The following is a 22,031-nucleotide window of genomic DNA, read 5'->3' on the forward strand; positions in this document are numbered from 1 at the left end:
GGGGCCTCAGTGCCTGGTCTCAGGCCTGGCTTTGTCCAAGAGAAGCCCCTTCAAGCCTCCCTCGCAATGACCTCTTCCCTTGTGTAGGGAAACTGTATGCCCCCACACCGGGGCTGACCTTTTCTATCCAGGAAAATCTCTGGCACCCCAAGTTCCAAAGAACAGTCCAGTGGGTTGCTGAGCCTCCAACTCCAGGCTCTGTCCCTGGGTGATGTATGATATAAACAGAAAAAAGCTTTGAAACTATGCCATCATGGGCTATCGACCAGGTCTTATTCAAAGAGGGGACACCTCCCCTCTAGTGTTTGGATGCAGAAGGGTGACCATTAGAGCATTAGGGTCCTTCTATATTACCTGTAGCCCTGGGAACCCAGTGGGAGGGGAGCCCCTCTTCCAATTGTACCCATCAGTGGCATGTGCTCCCTTATCGCACACTCACGGTTGGAGGTCATTCCTTAAGTCAAAAGTAATAAAAAAGGAAGGCATCAGGACATGCATATTTTTTTAAATACACACAGAGCCTTTGTTATGTCCTGGCCAGAGCATAACTTGGGGCACGTTAGGTCGGATAAAGGTGATCTGGGTATATGGGTACTTTCTGTCTCCTCTATTCCTTAAATTTTCTTACTTCAGACACCTCTTTCTCGTTGTGCTTTTCTTTTCTTTTCCTTTCTTTTCTTCTCTTCTTGGCTTACCTTTGCCTCAACAGGAGCACTCGGGGACTCCATGAGCCTTCTACAACATACTGTTGATATTGGCATGAGGAAAAAAAAAGCTGCTAATGCCAACATGGGTCTTTCCAAAGCCTGGGGAGACCCCCAAGGAATTCTGTAATCTTACAATCAATGTGGGTCCATTCATGCAGAAACAAAGAAAGTTCTCTTCTGATTTTCAGAAACTTGGGTTTTCAATGGAATTAATGTTCTTATTATAAAAGCAGTGCAAGATCATTGAGAATAATTTAGAGATGACATATAAGCCAAAGAAGAAAATAACATCAGCCATAATCCCATCATCCAGCCAGAAGCACATTTCCACGCTGGACGCTTATCCTTTCAGAGTGTATGTGGGAGGGAACTGTGTGTCCATCGAGTTTCCCTTAACGTTGATCTGCATTTTTACTACTAATGTGTCATAATATGGTTTCTATGTTATTAAATATTCTTCTATGGCATTTCCAAAGATTGCAGTGTTTCCTTTATGGCAACACTATTCCTCGTTTTACCAGTCTCTGTTGTTAGTCATTTGGGTTGTTTTCAACTTTCCCCAATTATTGAAATAGCTGTGAAAGTTGTCCCTGGAGTTGTATCTCTGCCCATGTTTCTGACTCTTTCCTGAGGATAAGTTCCCAGACATGGAATGTCTGTTGGTAAAGCAGACAACAGTTGCCAAACAGCTGACCCTGCTTGGCCATCCCCCCCACCCCCCGTCACGGATGCAATGCCTTCCAGAAATAATAAATTTGAGGGGTGAATCAGGAATGGCAGCTCCCCCAAATTTGTCTTCTGTCTCCTCTTCTAGCATATGGTTTTTTTTTAAATATTTTATTTATTTGAGAGAGAGCACAAGCAGGGTGAAGGGCAGAGGAAGAAGCAGACTCCCCACTGAACAGAGAGCCCGACTCGGGGCTCGATTCTGGGACTCTGGGATCATGACCTGAGCTGAAGGCAGACACTTAACAACTGAGCCACACAGGCACCCAAGCATGTGGTTCTAAAAAGCTCCGTAAGAGTTCTGTGATTTGTAGCCCAAAAATCTCCCCAATCATGCATGAGCGTGGAGAATGGGGAGAATGGGCATCTCCAAGTACATTCCACTCCCAGCTTCCCTGATGTCCAGCATGCGGCCAATCCCTTAGAATCTTCCCTAGAATCTTTTTCACCCAAACAAATGCCCTGAAGCCTGGGTAGAAGGTCAGCGTGCTCCTTCCAAGAGGCTGTTCTGAAAATCCACACCACATCACAGAGGCACTGTGTGGCCCTGGGGGAAGTTTCCTCCCCTTTCTGTGCCTCCGTGCCAGCCTCCTAATCTGAGGGGCTCCCTGCAGTGAAGCCATGGGCAGCCCGCCCAGAGGCTCTGCCACTTGTCTGATCAAGTGAGATCCCTTCCCAGCGCTGTGGTTTTCCCCTTCCCCTGCTGTTTGGGATAGCTGGAATATGTGTGAGGCCTGCGATGTCCTTGAGGCAGGCAGGCCAAATGGGGAGCTGGCAGCCCCTGCCCATCTGGGGGCCGAGGCTCCTTTAATTTGAATACCTTAAAAGGCTCTCGGGAGCAAGGGGCTGGGTTCTTATCTCCAGAGCTCTGGACAGCGCCTTATTTATAGCCCTGCTGACAAGAGGCGGCAGCTGGCCAGCAGCTGCATACACAGAGTGCTTGGCCCTGCACTGCTGCTGTCCTCTTTGGTCCTGCTGGAGGGCAGAAGACAGGACAGGTAAGCTTTCTCCTTTCTCTGGCCAACCTTCCTTCCCTGCATCTGCACAGGCTTCGCGGCCAGCTGTCAGCCTTTGTGCCCTGAGAGGGAGCTCTCTGGCACTGTGGACTTGCAGACCCCAAGCACAGACCCAGGTGACCCAGGCGGGGGGCTCCTGCTGCAGTCAGTTCCTGCCCCATGGCTGCGGGGTGTGTGTGTGTGTGGGGGGTGATAGAACCTGCCCTCTGCAACGCTACAACAGGTGCCTCCGGGAATAGGAAGCACCTGGAGAGGACCCTTTGTTCACTTGACCCTCTCTGAGTGCGAATCAGCAATGACACTGAGTTGTGAACCCCAGAAAGCTTTGTTTTTAAGAGGAAAAAAATTTATAAAATGAACATTGGAAGGGGGGAGAACACAGTGGAAGGGGGGAAACCACAGTGCTTGGGAGCTTTTGCTCCCTGACAGAATTTCTGGATGACCTGTGGGTAAGAAGACAAATTACTGGCGGGTCTGCTTATGCTGGGAAAGTATGTTTCTACAAGATGACTTGTTCCGGCTGATGGTTCAAAAGGGTGGATAGCTGTTGTGTGCTTAAAGGAAATGCATTAATAGTTCACTAATTTCTAGAGCAGGATATGAGCAAAGGCACAGTACTGAGTAATTCTAGGACCAATTTCGTAATAACATTAATACCGATAGGATGACATATTATGATAATAGGTGTCATACATAAAAACGTCCTCTAGACCTACTCTCTGCAAGGCACCTTATCAGGTCCAATCTAATAAATAAATAAATATATATGTGTGTGTATATATATATACATACACATACATACATACATACATATATATATAGTAGATCAGTTATTTTTTAGTAATTCTGAGGTCAAAAGATAGTATCAACACTTGTGTTATTGGCTTGATTGACTGATGTCATTTTATCATGTACTTGTTCTTATAGGGTTGTTCTTGTTCTGTTTGTTTCTTGAGGAATGTTACTTGAATTTTGTTTTATTGCTAGGTTCATAACCTGTGCTATCACCAAATATATTACATTTTGAGCCCCATCCAATCTTACAGGAGTTTTTGTTTTTGATGAAGGAGCCAACTACTCAACTCACATGATGATGTTTGTCTTGTCTTGTCTAATATTAAGAAAATATTTCAATGTATAACCTCCACAAAGAGTTGCATCATCTCCCCTAAAAGATTCCCTGACTGCTCCCTCAATCTCACCTATTTTTTAATACATTTTGCACTATTAGAGTTCATCACCCCATTTAGGGCTTCCAGAGCTCTCCATTGGTTCTAGATCCCTGAGGCTAGGCCATGTCATAGTTCTCTCTGTAATCTCATAGCTCTTAACACGCTACCTGCTGGTATCTAAAATATTTCATATTTAAAATAGGTGGCCATGAAACTGAGTTTAAATTGTCCTCTCCCAGAGCACAGGGTGGCTCAGTCGGTTAGGCGTCTGCCTCCAGCACAGGTCATGATCCCAGAGGTCCTGGGATCAAGCCCCATGTCAGGCTCTCTGCTCCGTGGGGAGCCTGCTTCTCCCTCTCCTTCTCCCCTGCTTGTGCTCTCTCTCTCTTTCTCTGACAGATAAATAAAATCTTTAAAAACATAAATAAATAAATCCTCCTCTCCCCACTGTCAAAAAAACCAAAATTCAACTGAGTAAATTGGGAAGGTATTACTGATTCTATTCAGTGATTCATGAATTGGGCAGCATTCCATCCAGCAGGCAGAAAGGAGCTCTGAGGTGCTGTGCAAAATGGAAAACTTTCATAGACAGAAGGGGACAGGGACAAGGAAGTTACACCAGACAAAAAAGTGGACTGGTTATTGCAAGGTCACTTTCCTTTAGAGAATGGCAGGAGTCTCTCGGGCAGATGACCTAATGCTGATCAGGTGATTCCTAGTTGACTGGTTCAAAATTCCATTTCTGGAAAATACTAGAATTATAATGAAATCAGGTCTGTATGGTGACACAGAGTTTAGTGTAAGTGACTCCATTTGGGCCCTGTTGTCTTGTTTTTAACACCATGCAAGAAAGGTGAAATTATATTCATAATGTTTATATTTTCTTTTATTTTTTCTTACTGTACAAATACATGATTGCCATAGAAAATACAGACCAGCAGAGAGAAGAAAATGAAATATTATGTGTAGTCTTACTACATTTATTGTTTAACTATTTCTTGATACTAAGAGGTCCTTGATTTTAAGACGAACCATTAATTTAATACTAGCTTTACAAGGGTGGGAAAAAAATTCTCATTATATTGTCCAGATTGCTGTGTTTTAAGGTGAATCCAAAAGCAAATTACATGGGGGACTACAAATTATAATTAAGAAAGAAATACATATGCAATCAGGTTATTTGGTAATAATCTACTTCTTGTTCAAACTGTAATTCTTTGAAAATGAGTTATCCTTATATGACATTGTAACTTCTTTCATTTAGCCAGAATACTAAAAGACCCATAATAGTTGGAAATAATACTGATGGGATGTTAAAAGAACATAAACTGAGCTTTAGATAAGCAATTTTTATCAGAATATAACTAGTTTTAAAGTACAGTCTGCTAACTTCACACTATTAATGCGATCTACTGCATAGTAAAAATTACATGACTGTTTTGTGCCTTGACCCACATGACCCCTACTGATTTTATTTATTTTATTTTATTAATTTTTTCATTATCACTGATTCATCAGCCTTTTATCATTTAGTCTCCAATATACCAAGACAAGGATGAAAAATAGAAAGGAACTGACATAAGTCCTGAGCAATTTGATATTTCACAGCTGTATTTCATAAATATCATTAATTATCTTAAGTGTAAGCTTGCAAAAATCAGTTTTAACTCTGAGTACATGTTTGTAATTCGGGCCTTTGTTGAATTTAAAAGATAAATTTTAGACAGAGAGAAGAGGAATAACAATTCATTCTAACAGAAGAGTTTGGTTACAGTTAAAAAGTAATCCTGAAAAGTTACACGGAAGTGAAACCCTACCAAGCCAAGGACTCATAAAATATAGTCCATGTGTTTTACCAAGAAGGCGTGTATAATTAGAGTTTAAGGGGAAAGTGCAAGAATTTCGTTTTGGTTTTTAGGAAGTGAGCCTTCTTTCCTTGCCCAGGACCCATCTAATCAGCATGAATGAGTAGGGGTATCTGAGGGGGCAGGTGGGGGGTGTGTGATCTATTTTAACCTTAAGCAAAAGGCACCAGAGTGCTTTCGGCCTGGGCTCAGTTTTGTCTGATAAATCTGGGCGAATTTCATGGTTTAGCATGAACGCAAAAAAGGAAAATCTGTGATGTTGATTATTCTATTTCTCTCTAATTTCGTATCCCTTGTAGTAAGACAAACTGGCTAATAGGAAGGCACGAAGGGGTATATGACAACATATGTGTCTAATTAAAGTGATAAACAGTACAACTGCTCAAGTACAGGGTGGTTAAAAAATTGTGATACAGCCATTGTTTGAAATACATACAATCATTGGAAATAAAGGTTGCAAAGAATTTTTAATTTTTAAACACAAACCTATATTTATAATATAGGATCTTCACTGTGTAATATACATGTATACATACATATTGAAAAAATACACCAAAATATACAAAGTTGTTGTTTCTATGGGATAAGATTACTTGTAATTTTATATTTTCCCTACATTTTATAAATATTTTTCAATTCTTTAAAAATTTATTTATTTTACAGACAGAGATCACAAGTAGGCAGAGAGGCAGGCAGAGAGAAGGGGGGAGGCAGTTTTCCCGCTGAGCAGAGAGCCCGATGCAGGGCTCAATCACAGGACCCTGGGATTATGACCGGAGCTGAAGGCAGAGGCTTTAACCCACTGAGCCACCCAGGTGCCCCAATATTTTCCCTACATTTAAAATAGTTTGCTAAATTCCTACACAGAGACTAAGCGTGGACTTCTTTTTTAATTGCAAAATTCCATGCACAAATAAAGCACTGTAATTTTTGCTACTGATTTTAAAAAGTATAAATAAACAACCAGAAGGTAGCTTTTCAAAAAACAATAGCTACAATCTATTGAACGAACACTCTTTCTGGGAACTAGTATTAGTTCAAATAACATTCCCAGCCACCCTACAGGCATTATCCCTATTTTCAGGGAAGGAAACTGGCTTAGAACACTGCTACCCATGGCAAAAGGTGCAACCAAGCTTAAAGGGGTCTGGCTATCGAGACCCTCCAGTTGGCATTAGAATAACAAAAGAGCAGTCTTCAGGCCAGAGGCAATGAACAGTGTAGTGTGGTCTGAATGGCAGGCATGCACCCTGTAGGAATGGTGGGAGGTGTTCCTATAGGAAAGATATATGGGGGTAAAGTTTGTACTGAGAAGTGTATGGAGCCAAAGGAAGTAAGGAATTATGAAAGCAGACTCCAATAAGGAGATGGAAATAAATGGGATTCAGCCTCAGACTGAAGGGCGTGTCCTAGGGTACAAGATGAGCTAAACGTGTGTGCTGGGCAAGGAGAGGTCACAGTAACGATTTAGAGACAATGCTTCTCTTTGTTTTCTTTGAATATTTCTATAAACCCGCATTTTGTAAGAGGACATGAAGATGTGTCCTGGGGCGCCTGGGTGGCTCAGCAGGTTAAGTGTCTGCCTTCAGCCCAGGTCACCATCTCCTGGTTCTGGGATCGAGCCCCGAATGGGGCTCCCTGCTCAGCAGGGGAGCCTGCTTTCCCCCTCTCCTGCTGCCTGCTGCTACACCCGTGCTTGTGATCTCTCACCCTCTCTGTCAAATAAATAAATAAAATCTTTAAGAGAAAATGAGGAAGAGGTATACTGTCTCCCGAAAGTAAAAAAAGAAAAACAAACCTTTCTGCAAAGAATCTGAATTGGGACTAATTTCAATTCCAGCCTTAAAACAGAATGAAGCTCTGGGCTAGAGAGGTGCTAGGAGCTGATGTTGGGTGCTCGCTGTGTCCTGGCTTGTTGTGAGTACCACACGTGTGTGCACACACCCGTGTGATCCGGGGAGCAGCTCCAGGAGGAGTGCTTCTGGTTTGTGGCTTAGAGGTGAGGACAGCCAGGTGCTGAGAAGTAAAGTGCTCAGAACCAATAGGTGGGGAAGCTGGGATCGGAACCCAGGCAGTATAGGGCCCGGACTGACAGGAATCCCACCGGAGATTGCTGGAAAAGTCTCCGCTATGGAGAAAGAAACTCATCTTAAAAATGAGTGAGGGAGGGGCAGCTGGGTGGCTCAGTAGGTTAAGCATCTGCCTTCAGCTCAGGTCATGATCCTGGGGTCCTGGGATGGAGCCCTGCATCGGGGAGCCTGCTTCTCCCTCTGCACCTCCCCCTTCCTACTAGAGCTAGCTCTCTCTCTTGCAAAAATAAATAAAATCTTTAAAATAAAATGAGTGAAGGCTTTCCACTTACCCCTTATTTTTCTTTTTAAAATTCTTCCTTTATTCCCAGCACCTTTGCAAGAACATGGGAAAGGTGTTAATCTCCTTAGTCAGACCCCGAAAGCTAGCACGGTGCCTTGCACACGGCAGGTACCTAATAAATATTTGCTGGACTAAAATGCAGTGTTTATTTCAGGAGTAAGAAGTGTTAAGATACATAGGAAGGGAGCCAGAAGTTTTCCTTGTTGGCTAGTACTTTTCCCTTCTGTGATACTGGCTTGGAAACAAGTTTGATAGTCCTTTTTCATCCTTGATACACAGCACAAGTACATAACTCATGATTCAAATAATGCCTCTTTAAATGGGATTTTCATTGGGCAATAAACACTAATATTTGATGATAATATATCCTTAAGGAGTAAATTCTTTGATTTGGAAGTTCTTATTCACCACAGTCTGTGTGGTGTGTGGGTGACGAGAGCACGTGTGTGTAAGTGTCTGGTGTGTGTGTTGAGAGAAGGGAAAGAGGATTGGAGATGCTAAATGAATTCTAGACATGAGGTTCCTTCTTCAGAATCTTTCCAAATTTGATCAGAATCTCATGATTAATTTATTGGGAAACAACAACAATTCTGCTCACTTTAAGTATAATTTAGTGAACAAAAAGTGGGTGAAGAGAGAACCTTCTCCTTACTTCCCAATCCTGACTTTATTTACACTGAATAACAAGCCAGTTATTATGCCCTTCCAATCCCTAAATCAACAGAGGTCAACGAGACTCTCCAGTTAGGTTCTGTAAAAAAAAGAGTGATATGCAAGCAATGTCAAGAAAGCATAGAGATTTTTCAAAGTGCCTAAGACAGACTCCTTTAAGGCACCCCTCTCTCTACTCCTGCAAACTGAAAATATAAAAACCCAAAGAACAGTTTTGCTAATGTGTGATTGCTCAAATTAACCAGGATGGGCCATCATCCAGGTGAGGGAAGAGATGTTCACAATGTCATGCCTAAAATACGCTCAGATGGAAAACTCAGAGGGCAGCAAGGAGGGCAGACTGAGAATCCTCTCAATAAAAAAGAGAATTCTCAACAAGCCAGGAGATTTGGAAATTCACAGTGGTGTGTTCAACATCAGTTAAAGAATCGAATTCGGATAGAAGTATTGATAAACCCTTCAGACACCATTATTAAGAAGTCGCAGTAGCGAACCTCCAGTCTGGCTGTGAATGAGCTCAGGCAGGATCCTGGCAGCCCGCCCTGAGCTGTTTCTACTTTCGAACGCGGCACTTCACTGTTTCCTGGGAAACGTCTGCAAACCTCCGCCAGCCTCCGGCAGGAGCAGCTCAGGCAGCTCCCGAGGCCAGCATGAGCTCACTTGGACCACGAGGCTCTTTTTAAAATTTATCTTTTTTTGTAACTTAAATTAGGCCATGTCTCTTGCCTGCCCAAAACCCTCTGGTGGCTTCCCAAATCAAAATAAAATCCTGTTGCTACTTAACCTATAGAGCCGGGCATGAGCCGGGCCCTGAAATCTGACCTCATCTCCGGCCTTTCTTGCCTCCATGGAGGATGCTCCAGTTACCCTGCCTTTCCACAACTGTGCCAAGCAGCTGCCCCACCCCAGGGCTTTTGCACTTGCTGGTGCCACCAATGGATCAGGTGCTCCTCCCAGAAAATCACATACCTCCTTCCCACCAATTCCAGTGCCACCCCTGAACAGCCCAACTAAAATTATACTCTCTAGCTTGTTGCCCTGATTTATTCCTGATTTACTTTTTTTCTTTTTTAAAAAAGTCTTTTTAATGCATTTTTATGTATTTGAGAGAAAGGAGGAGTGGGGGAGGGGCAAAAGTAGAGATAGGAGCAGACTCCCTGCCGATTGAGGATCCTGACCCGGGGCTCCATACAGGGTTTGATCCCAGGACCCTGAGATCATGACCTGAGCCTAAAGTCAGATGCTTAACCGACTGAGCTACCCAGGTGGCCCTGATTTACTTTCTTTGCAAAACCCTTATCATCTCACACATATACACACCCACAAAGGGCCTTGGATATTGGTGTCTGTCTCTCCCCTAATACTACATGATCTCCATTGAAAGCAGAGGCTCTCTGTTTTGTTCATTGAGGTAGCCCCATCATCTGTAACAGTAGGTGGTATACAGAAGGTGCTTCATAAGTGTGTGTTGAAGGATGGAGTCTCCATAATCCCATTTTATGTATTTCATTTGAATGCTTAGAAACGCTTTCACTGTAATTCATACCATTCGCCATTGCCAAGCGTTCATGTTAGGGTTAAGTCCAGTTCTCTGGGTCCACAGCTTACATGTCCTTGCAAAAACTCCCAGCACACCTGCATTTTGTTAAGGGAGGAGAGCAGGTGCTGTGGAGTCAGGCTGACTTTGCTTGGTTTTTAACTCTGCCCCTTGCAAGGAACTCAGGCACGATTGCAACTCCTGAAACCCCGTCTGCAAAATGGCCCTAATAGCAATAACTCCTTAAAGTACTTGTAAGGAGGGGCGCCTGGGTGGCTCAGTGGGTTAAAGCCTCTGCCTTCGGCTCAGGTCATGATCTCAGGGTCCTGGGATCGAGCCCTGCATCGGGCTCCCTGCTCAGCGGGGAGCCTGCTTCCTCCTCTCTCTCTGCCTGCTTCTCTGCCTACTTGCGATCTTTGTCTGTCAAATAAATAAATAAAATAAAAAAAAAGTACTTGTAAGGATTGAACAAGGCAATAATAATAGTAACAGTAACCATTAATCGAGCACATACCATGTGCCAGAGAGCAGACTGTGCATCTGACTTGCTTCATGTTGTCCTGTCTTCACAACAACCGCGTGGTGTGGGCAGTTTACAGATGAGAAAACAAATTGAAATTCAGATGAAAGTTGATATATAAGTTTCTTCTCGCTGCTGTAACAAATTACCCTAAGTTTATTGTCTGAAAGCAACGCAAATTTATGATCTCACGGTTCCGGAGGTTGGGAGTCTGATGTGGGTCTCACTAGGTTAAAATCTGGGTTTCTGCAGGGCTGTGCTACTTCTGGAGGCCCGAGGGGAGAAATCTGTTCCTTTTCCTCTTCCAGCTTCTGGAGGCCTCCTGTATCCACCTATTCATGGCCCTTCTCTCCACCTTCAAAGCCAACGATGTAACATCTTCAATCTCTCTTTGAGTCTGACTCTCCTGCTTCCTCTTCCTCTTATAAGGACTCTTATGATTACACTGGGCTCACTTGGATAAGCTGGGATAATGTCCCCATCTCAAAACCCTTGACTTAATCATATCTGTGAAATCCCTTCATATATTCTGGACATTGGGGTGTGAACAGGTTCGGGAAGCCGTGATTCCATGTACCAGTTACAAAGCAGCAGACCTGGGATCTGAATCCCAGCTGATTTCTTGACCATCACCCTAATGCAGTACATAGCAAGGTCTTTAGTATTTATCAAAACTTTTTCCTTTGCTGTAATGAAGGGAAAGTGGGAAGATTGGGGCCCGGATTTGGGTTTTGTATAGGACATGAAACAGGAAGGTTTGCCCCCTTCTGCCCAGCTTCCCTGAGATGTAGGATGCCAAAGAGTTCACTCTAGTCATTTTCTCTTAAAAATAATCAGTCTCACCTCGTCCTCAAGCATATTATTGACTTTCAAGAAACCACAGACATTTGATAAAAATAGGTTGCAAAGTGGAAATGAAAGCCTTGCATGAAGACAGGCTGAACCCACCCCATGGGAATGAGGGGCCCAGGCAGTTCAGGGTAAACCTGGAGCCAGGATGCCCCACAGTAAGAGGGCAGGTGAAGAAGAGCCTCTTGACACCCCACAGGTGCTGGGCCAGCCAGGGGGTACCGAGCTCAGCGTGCTCCAGTGAGGCACACCCCGCCCATGACACAGATGACCTTGGACAGGAAGGGAGGTGGCCCAGGTCTCAACAACAAGGACTGTGGAAATGTCAGCAAGCAGCAGAGCACCAGGAGGCAAAGGGATGGGGCCGGTGAGACCACGTGTCAGCCACACAAGGAAATCATGGGCAGGCCCCCAAGTAGGGCTGGTGGCCTCTGATAGTTTCCACCTCTCAGGGTCTGGAGGATAGCTGGCAGGCAGTTCCATGGCCCCAGAAATGAGACAGTTCAGGACACAGCCCTACTCCACCGGGGAGGCAAGGATACGAGGTGGAAGCCTTCTGTGGTAAAAGAAGCAGCAGCATTGTAGGAGGAGACTGGATGTTGGGAACGGATGGCAGTTTGGGGAAGATGAGGTAGCCACAGCTCAGCAAGACTCCCAAATCTATGGTCGTTGAACTATGTCCAGACCTCACCTTAGGGGGCACAGGGCTGTCCCTAAAATATACCTCATATTCCCTCCTTCTGCTTGAGGCCGGCTCAGGGGCTGCGATGGTAGGAAGGGCTCAGGGCCTCCAGGTGGGCAGGACTGAGGAGAATGCTGCAAGCACACTTCCACATGACAGGTCATGACCACCATGACCTTGAACTTTAGAAGCAGGTACCCATTTGCATTATTCTGACACTTTAAATACACTTAAAGTATACATCACAAGTTAGAAATCAGTGGTGAATAAACACATAGACTCTATGGTTTTATGACATCATCATCATCATCATCATCATCATCATAATATCAATTATCCATCTTGGGCTGACCGTAGAAATTATGTCCAAACTGGGGCACCTGAAAGGGAGAGTGCTTTTACTGAGCACACCAGATCAACAGCTCTAACAGAGATCCAGCCTCTGAACCCCAGGCTTCAGTCACATGCACCAAGGTCCCTGTGGGAGCTGCCTTAGCTGGAAACATAACCCCGTAGAGGGATTATTCAATGTGAAGAAGCTTCCTGAAACCTCAGACGTTTTTATTCCTTTCACCGGGAAGATAAGAAACCCCAAAGTGGGATTTCTTATAAGGTACTAGGATGTGGCCTAGATACAGGCCACTGGATTAAAGTCATATGTGTTTTTTCTTTTCTTTTTTTTTTAAAGAGAGAGACACAGCGAGAGAGGGCACACAAGCAGTGAGAGTGAGAGAGGGAGATCAGATCCCAAGACCCTGGATCTTGACCTGAACCAAAGGCAGGTGCTTAATGACTGAGCCACCCAGGCACTCCAGTCACAGGTGCTTCTTTCTTCCAGAGATGATTAGCATTTGAGAGCCCCAGACCCCACCTTGGAGCTTGATTTCCCTTTGTGACATTTTCCTAAAATGGGTGCCTGTCTTCTCTGTTGTCACTCCCCAAGTTCATATGAGAACCATGAGTTCACAAGAAATTCTCCCTTGCCTGAGCGTGCTCTAAATGCAAGTTGTCCAAATGAGGGTCCGTTTCATAATTTCATAGTGAGCCATGATACCTTTGTAATGGATTGAGATCTGCATATTCCTAACAATGACATAACGTTGACGAGATTTAAAAAGAAAGAAAAAAAAAAGAAAAAGAATCATCTCACATCATGAGGATAAGAATTATTTCATGGCATACTTTGTCATTTGTGGTTAGGACTTAAAAATGCACTTCCTAGTGTGGGTTGCTATCAAAGCCTTAGAGATTCACTGCTGTAAACCATATTTGCAGAATTTCCTTTCTCTTAAACCCTTGCAGTGCCCAGGGCACCTCCTTTCCTCCTACCAGCCTCTCAGACGTCCTTCTCTCTCTGCAGATGGCTACATAATCCCTTATGCTAGAACCAATGAAATGGTTTCCTACCAGATCAGTTGTACTAATGTGAGTCCTTGTGAAATAAATAAAAATGAGGGGTGCCTGGGTGGCTCAGTAGGTTAAGCATCTGAATTTTGATTTCGGCTCAGGTCATGATCTCAGGGTCATGAGATTGAGCCCTGCACTGGGTTCCACGCCCCCTCACATCTATATCTAAGTGAGGAAGTGCAGATTGTTCGTGTAGTGTGGTCAAATCCACCTCCCTTCCCTGCCACAGAATATGTAAGACAAATCACAGCCTGAGGACCTGGCCCCTTCTGCCTTGTTTCAGGGTCTCTGCAGCAGGCCCTGGGCTTCCAGCCTAGTCCTGTAATTTGGCAGAAGGGCTGGGGGGTGGGTAAGTGGTTAGCCCCACATCAAAGGCTGCTTTTCATGGCTGCTGCCTAAAGAAAGGGGGAAGAGGGGATGTTGGTGCAGAGCAGAAGGAAACCACTCTAGGCAGGATGTCTGGAAGGAGAGATAAAGCAAATTGCGAAGGTATTTTAATAGACGTGCTGTTTCCATTCTCTGCCATATGTTTTTCATTCTGTTTTTGGTTACTTTTGACTTGAATTATGGGACTCTGTCTCTTGGTTAAGGTAACGTAGATGCAGTTGCTTTCATACATCAATGTGAATACTGACTTTTTTGGGCGGGACTGGGGATAATGTTAAGTGGCCAAGACAGAAAACATGTTGTCTTGAAATGTTTTCTGTTCCCTCTTCCTTATGGGAGTGGAGAATGTCTGTTTCCAAGAGTCCAGAACACCATGCATCTGTTATGAAAAGGCAGCGCAAAGCATAAAATGGTGTGGCCATTTTACTGCCCAGGAGGGAGCAGACAGAGGCACAGGACGTCAGATAACCAGTCTTCCTGCTACAGAATGGGGTGGATTCATCTGAGCTCTGCAGCAAGGATTTCCTCTCTTTGTACCGCAATCTCTGTTCCCCTAACCCGCAGATAATTATACTGGAAAAAAGCTATTGTGAGAGGTTATGAAAATTGCTCTGAAAATCTTCAAATGGCTTCTAAATAACTGAAAGTTAGGCTACCATTTCCAATCATTCAAAAGCTGCCCCCTGCCTTTCCTGGAGCTGTTTTGCTCCGTTGGCCCTTCTCAACATCTGGGTACCACTGGCTACCTCCACGCTGTGGTAGAATACAGAAGAATCCTCCTTCCTCTGTGGGCAGAGATCAGAGAGAGAAGGGGAGGGGAGGTCCCGGGCTTGGGTCTGGCCCAGGGTAAAACCTCACCTTATCCCCAACTTGTGTAAGCCTACAGGGGGACTCATGGGTTTCCCAGGTCATCCAAGCAGCAGGAAAAGTCAAGAAGAAAGAGAAAAAGATCAGTGCCCTAACACTGTTGACTGAAACCTTTATTCTGGTTTCGTAGTTGTCTGGGAAGCATGGCGTCTATTGAGTGAGAAAAATCAGAATGAAGAAGAGTCCTTGTGCAATGGTTTTGGTATTTGGCCCTGGTGACAGACCTAGACAATTGTTTTCTCAACCAATCAATCAGTCCATCAAGCAAAGAGGACACAAACAGCAACCTAAAGATGTGATTTGGTGTCAATATCACACTGCAATCTGTATTTCATTTCACTGAGATTTCTTTCATCTGGGCCATTAGGTTGTCAACGATAAGTCATATCTGTCAGGACAAAAACATAATCATCAGAAAAATTTATTTTACTAGTCCTGATGTTTTTAAGTGGCTTGTGGTTCAATTTCTAGATTCATGTCTAATCTAGAGTTACAATCCTGTAATAAAAAAAGAAGTAAATCAAACCATGAGGAAACTATAAATAAATAAAAAAAAATCATGCTTGTCCTTGTATGCGACCCATTGTTCCCATAACAGTTTTACTCTCTTGGTAGCTTTATGTTATCTGAGAAGCACCTGTGCTCCATCTGCACTGGGCCCCAGCAATCCCCGAGCACGTGGCCATACATATCATTCATCTCTACATTCCCCTGGCCAACAACCTGGGGAAAGCCAGGAATTAGCTATAGTTCAGAGGACTCCATGTTATTCTCGCCAGAGACACGGGCGTCTGAAAAAGCCCAAGGAAGGAAGCAAGCAAGTCATACACGTGAGCATACCAACACGACTTTAAGCCAAAACAGCCATTTCTTGCTATCACCTCTCCTTTTTGATCCTGCTGGGCCTGGCTCACTGCTGGGCTGACCTGGGGCTGGGGACATTGCTCCTGTGCTGGGAGAAACAGCACTGTTGTTCCTCACTGGGGCAGGTCTTCTGGCTAATACTCACCCAGCAACAGGGCTCTAGGAGAAGCAGCAAGCCGATGGTAACAAGAAGATGGAGTATCTAACTCTGGTCCAAATATAAAAATAGTGTGGTGAGGAAACAGACATGTATTTTCCATTAAATCAAAGAAACAAATCTGGAAAAATAGATCCTAGCACGTTCAAGTCCTTGGTGGCAGAGACTCTGGTTTATGAGGCCAGCACAGAGCCGAGCCTTCTGCAGGGTAGATATGCATCATTTCCAGGGTGCCTGGGTGGCTCTGTTGGTTAAGCTCAGGTCATGATCCAAGGGTCCTGGGTTCAAGTCCCACGTCGGGCTCCCTGCTCAGTAGGGAGTCTGCTTCTCCCTCTCACTTTCCCTCTGTGCTCTCTTTCTTTTTCTCAAATAAATATATAAAATCTTAAAAAATAAAAAAGTACCATATCCACATAATGAGGCATGGATACATTTGCCTGCTGCTCAGATGTATTGGCTTTCTTTGAAGTTGCTGTGACCGTTCTCACCCAACAGCCCCCATCCAATGACCAGGCGTGCTGGCCTCCTCCTCCTTAAGCCCCCGCCTGTAACCTCAAGGAGAGCAGACCACCACCAAAAAGCCCCAGATCACCAGCACCAAATCAAATTTATGAAGACCGTGTCTGAGGCACTCCATGTGAAGCTGGCCATTGTTCCAAGCTGCTAACAAGCTAGCTAACTCTGGGACAGGGAGACTACGTGGATTCTCACTTGAGAGCCTTGTTGATCAGTGGAGCCCACACCATGTGGATTGTTATAACCAGAATCTACAACTGTTCCATGAGTGTGGCCACCACTAGCTCTGCACCACCTCAAGAGCCCCATTCTTGGGGCTCCGCAGCTGGGTAGCTCAGGAGCTCTGGGAGAGACATGCCTTCCCCTTTTCTCCCAAACTCTGCCCCTCTAGCTCCTCCTCAGCCATCCTGCTTTCTGCCCAGGTCCGTCTGATTCTTCCTCATGTTACCATTAGTTATGAGCAATTTGCTCCTATTATTAGTAGAGGTGTTACCCGTTGAATTGTGTCCCTCCAGAATTCATTGTCAAAGTTTCAATCCCTGTACCTTCAATGTGACCTTGTTTGGAAATACCTTTGTTGCAGATGTGATTAGATAAATTAGGGGTAGGCCCTAACTCAATAGGACTGGTGTCCCTATTTTTTAAAAAAGGCATATTTGGACACACAAACACATACACACAGAATGCCATGTGAGCATGAAGACAGAAATTAAGGACAAATACCATATGATCTCTCTTATATGCAGAATCTAAATATATATATTTATTATGTTGTAATTTATTTTTATTTTTATATATTATATTATTTATATATTTTACATATATCTAAATCTATCTATCTATCTATCTACTAAGCTTATAGACACAGAGAATATACTGGTGCTTGTCAGAAGTGGGGAGTAAGAGAAATAGGTGAATTGCTTTGGGTTTTTTTTCTAGTTTAAATAAATAGAATTTAAAAATCTTTTTGCATTTGGCTTTGTGTACAATAAATATATACCAGTACAGCCTTCAGGTTTAATATATGCAATATGTTATCCCTTGAACTACAGTTGTATCATAGAAAATTAAAAGCTGGAGGCTACTGGGCACTTAGGAAGCTATGGTCAGCAGCATTTAGCTTAGTTGTTAACTGCTAGAGTATTTCCAGGGACACTGGGTGTTCTTCTTTTCTTTAAAAAGCAAGTGGAGATTTTGGGGCGCCCAGGTGGCTCAGTGGGTTAAAGCCTCTGCCTTCGGCTTGGGTCATGATTACAGGGTCCTGGGATCGAGCCCCAAATCGGCAGGGAGCCTGCTTCCTCCTCTCTCTCTGCCTGCCTCTCTGCCTACTTGTAATCTCTGTCTGTCAAATAAATAAAATCTTAAAAAAAAAAAAAAGCAAGTGGAAATTTTTTAGAAAGAGTGGAAAGTTTCCTTCTTCTGACAAGGTTTTTAAAAAAAACAGATTTTATGCTTCTTGATCTTGGAAAATTTCTGTCCATTTTTGTCAAAGGGTGAAGCAAGAGGGAGAACCTGGAGAGAAAGGGCACAATGGAGAGGTTTGAGAGTTTGTTTCTTGTGCTAGTTAAAAAGGAGAGACTCAGAGGAGGCGCTGTGAGTGTTCAGAAACTGCTAAGAGCGAAATGACTGCTCAGGAGGCAGCGGGATGAAAGCCAGAGGACAGGCAGGACCTCAGTCAAATGTGTTCCTGATCTGAATGCCGGCCACACCATTGCGTCTGACTTTGGGCACATTAGTTAGCCTCTGGGCCTCAGTTTCCTCGCCTGTGAAACCCACCTATGTTGTTTCCTTTAGTCCCATCAGACTTCTTAACACTGACATCTCCACATCCTCAAAGGCCATCGACTGTACTAAAACTTGGCTCCCTTGTCACTCCGTGGAAATGGATTTCCAAAGCCACCAACAACCTCCATATCGCCTTGTCAAGCGGACCCTCAGCAGTCCCTAGCTAATTCAATGCTGTTGGCCTTCCTCCTAAAAATACTTCCGTGTGCAACATACCTACCTTCTCCCTGCCCCTCCCCCCCACCTTCCTGAGAGCCTTTCTCAGTCCTTACAGACTTTCTCTTCTGCCTGCCCCTTAAACCTGAGAGGCTGCAGGAACTTGATTTTTAACCTACTCCCCACAATCCACAAACCCTCTTGGGTGACATACCCATTCTACTTTGCTTGTCGATTGTTTGTTCACAATGACCTTTTGGCTGATGGTTCTTATGTCCATATCTACAGTTCTTACCTTCCTCCTTGAATCTCGTGTCCATACACATTTTTTTAATTTTTTTTTAAAGATTTTATTTATTTATCCGACAGAGAGAGATCACAGGTAGGCAGAGAGGCAGGCAGAGAGAGAGAGAGGGAAGCAGGCTCCCTGCTGAGCAGAAAGCCTGATACGGGACTCAATCCCGGGACCCTGAGACCATGACCTGAGCCGAAGTCAGCGGCTTAACCCACTGAGCCACCCAGGCACCCTCATTTTTTTTTTTTAAGATTTTATTTGTTTGACAGAGAGAGAGAGAGAGAAATCACAAGTAGGCAGAGAGGCAGGCAGAGAGAGAGGGAGAAGCAGGCTCCCCACTGGGCAGAGAGCCTGATGAGGGGCTAGATCCCAGGACCCTGAGATCATGACCCGAGCTGAAGGCAGAGGCTTAACTCCACTGAGCCACCCAGGTGCCCCTCCATACACATTTTAAAAAAGCTCTTTGTATGGCTCCCCCCAGAGAGCCTCAGTTTTAGTAGGTCAAAACAGAATTCATCAAATTGGACTTTTTCTATTTTCCTGGAGATGATGGTAGCTACGTCAGGAGGCTGAAATTACCTTGGGATCATCTTCTGTCGCTTATCATCTATATCAATTTCTGCTGCTTTGACATCTTTAAAATATTCTTGAAACTGAGACTGTCTCCCCATTCCTACTACTACCACCCTGCCTTCTTCTAACAAGACCAGCCCAGCAGCCTGCGGTCCTAGGTTGTGTTTCCTAGGAGCAGAGTCTGGGAAGAAGTGGGGAAGTGGGACAGGGAAGAGGAAGAAGGTAGAGAGGGACACGGTTTCAGGTCAGAGCCAGCCTCAGCCTGGCCCCACAGAGGCACTCTTGAGTACAGATTCTGCCTTGGGTTTGACCCAACTTAAGGAAGGGACCTGGGCTTTCCCATTCCCACACCATACAATTGTTGCCAAGGACGCACTGGGAGAAGGAGTAAAGGGCCCCAGTAGCCCAAGGGTAGTCCACACAGAAACAGTAAAAGGGATCCAAAGGGATCCGAAGGGACCCAGCATGGTCTAGGCAGAATACTGACACCATCACCTTATGCCACCTAAGTGAGCCAGTGGCAGATTTATAGACTTCAACAAAATTTATCTATCAAAATCAAAGAACTGGCCAGGTCAGTCTCTCACTTAAACCCTTTCAGTGACTTCTAATCTCTTGGCAGCCCTCTGTGGAAACTGGCTTACTTCACCATTCTAGTAAGTATCAGAATCAGACAAGAGGAGGGTGTCTGTTTTAAAATACAGCATGGTCTCCAGAAGATTCGTGCTGCACACCAGCTCATTAAAGCCTATGAAAAGTCCTGCAGTAAAGAAATCCATTCACTTGTTCAGCCAGGGAATTACTAGTCCTATCTGACCTTGACTTGAATGTTTGCTTGTATGTCTTGTGGGAAGTACCTCTTACACACCTCCGTCCGCAGACCTGGGTGGGAAGTGTAGGTCTATAGGGTAAACTTCCTCAGCATAGCTCATAAGTCTCTCCATGGGCTGGCCTCACCTCCTCTCAGCCTCACCACTGACTCCAGTAACGCCAAAATGTGTCCCAGTCCTTGACATACACCTCGACGTGTCACAGGGGCCTCTATGTCCCATTTGTGCTGTACAATGGAGGTTTCTGTCAAAGCTCAGGCCTACTGAGACCTCTTCCAGGAAGACTTCCTAAGACTCTGAACCAGGCAGGGTTGTCCAGAGAAACTGAACCAGATTATGGAGGCTGAGAAGTCACAAGATTTGTAGGGTGAGTAGACAAGCCAAACCCTTAGGAGAGCTGATGTTTCATTCTGAGTCCTAAAGCAGGGGGGGAAAAAAAACCCTGAAGAAAAAATTCTCTCTTACTTTGCAAAGAGTCAGCCTTTCTGTTCTATGTAGGCCTTCAACTGATTGGATGGGGCCCACCCCACTACAGATGACAAACTGCTTTACTCAGCCTACTGACTCACGTGTCAATCTCATCCAAAAACACCCTTACAAAAATGCCCAAAATAATGTTTGACCAACTATCCGGGACCCCGTGGCCCAGTCAACTTGACCCATGAAGTTAACCATCACAGATCTAAGGGCATTTCTTGTGTTCCCAACTCTTTCGACACCTACAATTTCTCTATCATTTTTTTTTTTTTTACTATCCTCACCATTTCCAAGTGTACAGTTCCATAGTGTTCAATGTGTTAAATGTATTCACATTGCAACAGATCTCCTGGACATTTCATCTTTTAAAACTGAAACTGTACCCATTCGACAATAACTCCTCGGTCTCTTTTCCATCTGCTCGCAGCCCTGGCAACAACAAAATTTTTTTTTCATTTTGTCTATGGATTGAACAACTCTAAGAACCTCATGTAAGTGAGATTATTCAGCATTTGTCCGGCTTCTTTCATGTAGCTTTAATGTCTTCAAAGTTCATCCATGTCATCGAATGTTTCCTCCTTTCTCCTCCTTTAAGGCTGAATAATATTCAACCTTAATGTCTCCTCCTTTAAGGCTGAGTAATATTCCATTGTGTGCATACAGCAGGCACCAGATCCTGCTTCTCCATTCATCCACTGACGGACACGCAGCTGCTTCCACATTCTAACTGCTGTGAACCATGCTGCTGTAAACACACACACGTAGACATGCCCTGGTGACATGGCTTTCAATTCTTGGGTATATACCCAGAACTGAGACACACTTTCCATACCTCAACTCAGACCAGAACTTACTGGAATCTCATCTTGACCGAGCTGGCTCCCTCCCTTCTGGTCACACTGGACTTTAAGCTTTGGAAAGGAGGGGCTGAGCTGGAATCCTGCTGGCAGCATGAGGGTGAATCACTCAGCAAATAACAATTTCCTGCCCAGGAGTTTCCTTGTGCCCACCCGCCATCTGATTTCTCCGAGGCGGAACGACATCGTGAGTTTTCCATATTAGAATAGTCCCACATTCCAGGATCATTCACAAAGTCTCCATGTCAAAGACTGGGATTCTGGGTGAGCTAGGAAAAATGATTCTCACTAAAACCATGAGGGAGAGACAGGGGCTATTAAGAAGTGCTTGGAAAGAATTGGAAAAGGAAAAAAAAAAAAAAAAAAGGATGTTGCACCTTACACTTTGCTTTCTTTAAAAGTTGCTCTAAGTGGGACAGCATTGGTCTTTGATAATTCTCTTTCCAAAGTTATAATATGTTTTTATTTTTAAAAGTTACATCTTAGGACTTTATTTTTTTTTTTTAATTTTTTTAATTTATTTATTTGTTAGAGAGAGAGAGAGAGCGAGCACAGGCAGACAGAGTGGTAGGCAGAGGCAGAGGGAGAAGCAGGCTCCCTGCCGAGCAAGGAGCCCGATGTGGGACTCGATCCCAGGACGCTGGGATCATGACCTGAGCCGAAGGCAGCCGCTTAACCAACTGAGCCACCCAGGCGTCCCCATCTTAGGACTTTAATTCAAAGTTACATCTTAGGACTTTA

General features: G+C 44.4%; 1 protein-coding gene across 1 annotated transcript in view; it reads left to right on the forward strand.

Moving 5' to 3' along the window:
* Positions 1-2,078: 2,078 nt before the first annotated feature.
* The window catches only part of FHL2 (four and a half LIM domains 2), a 67,123-nt gene continuing 47,170 nt past the window's right edge, over positions 2,079-22,031 (forward strand). The window contains exon 1 of the mRNA XM_080813111.1: positions 2,079-2,431. The gene's annotated coding sequence lies outside the window, so the exon portion shown is untranslated. The remainder of the gene's footprint in view (positions 2,432-22,031) is intronic.

The sequence above is a fragment of the Martes martes genome (genome assembly GCF_963455335.1).
Source record: "Martes martes genome assembly, chromosome: 9".
Lineage (NCBI taxonomy): Eukaryota > Metazoa > Chordata > Mammalia > Carnivora > Mustelidae > Martes > Martes martes.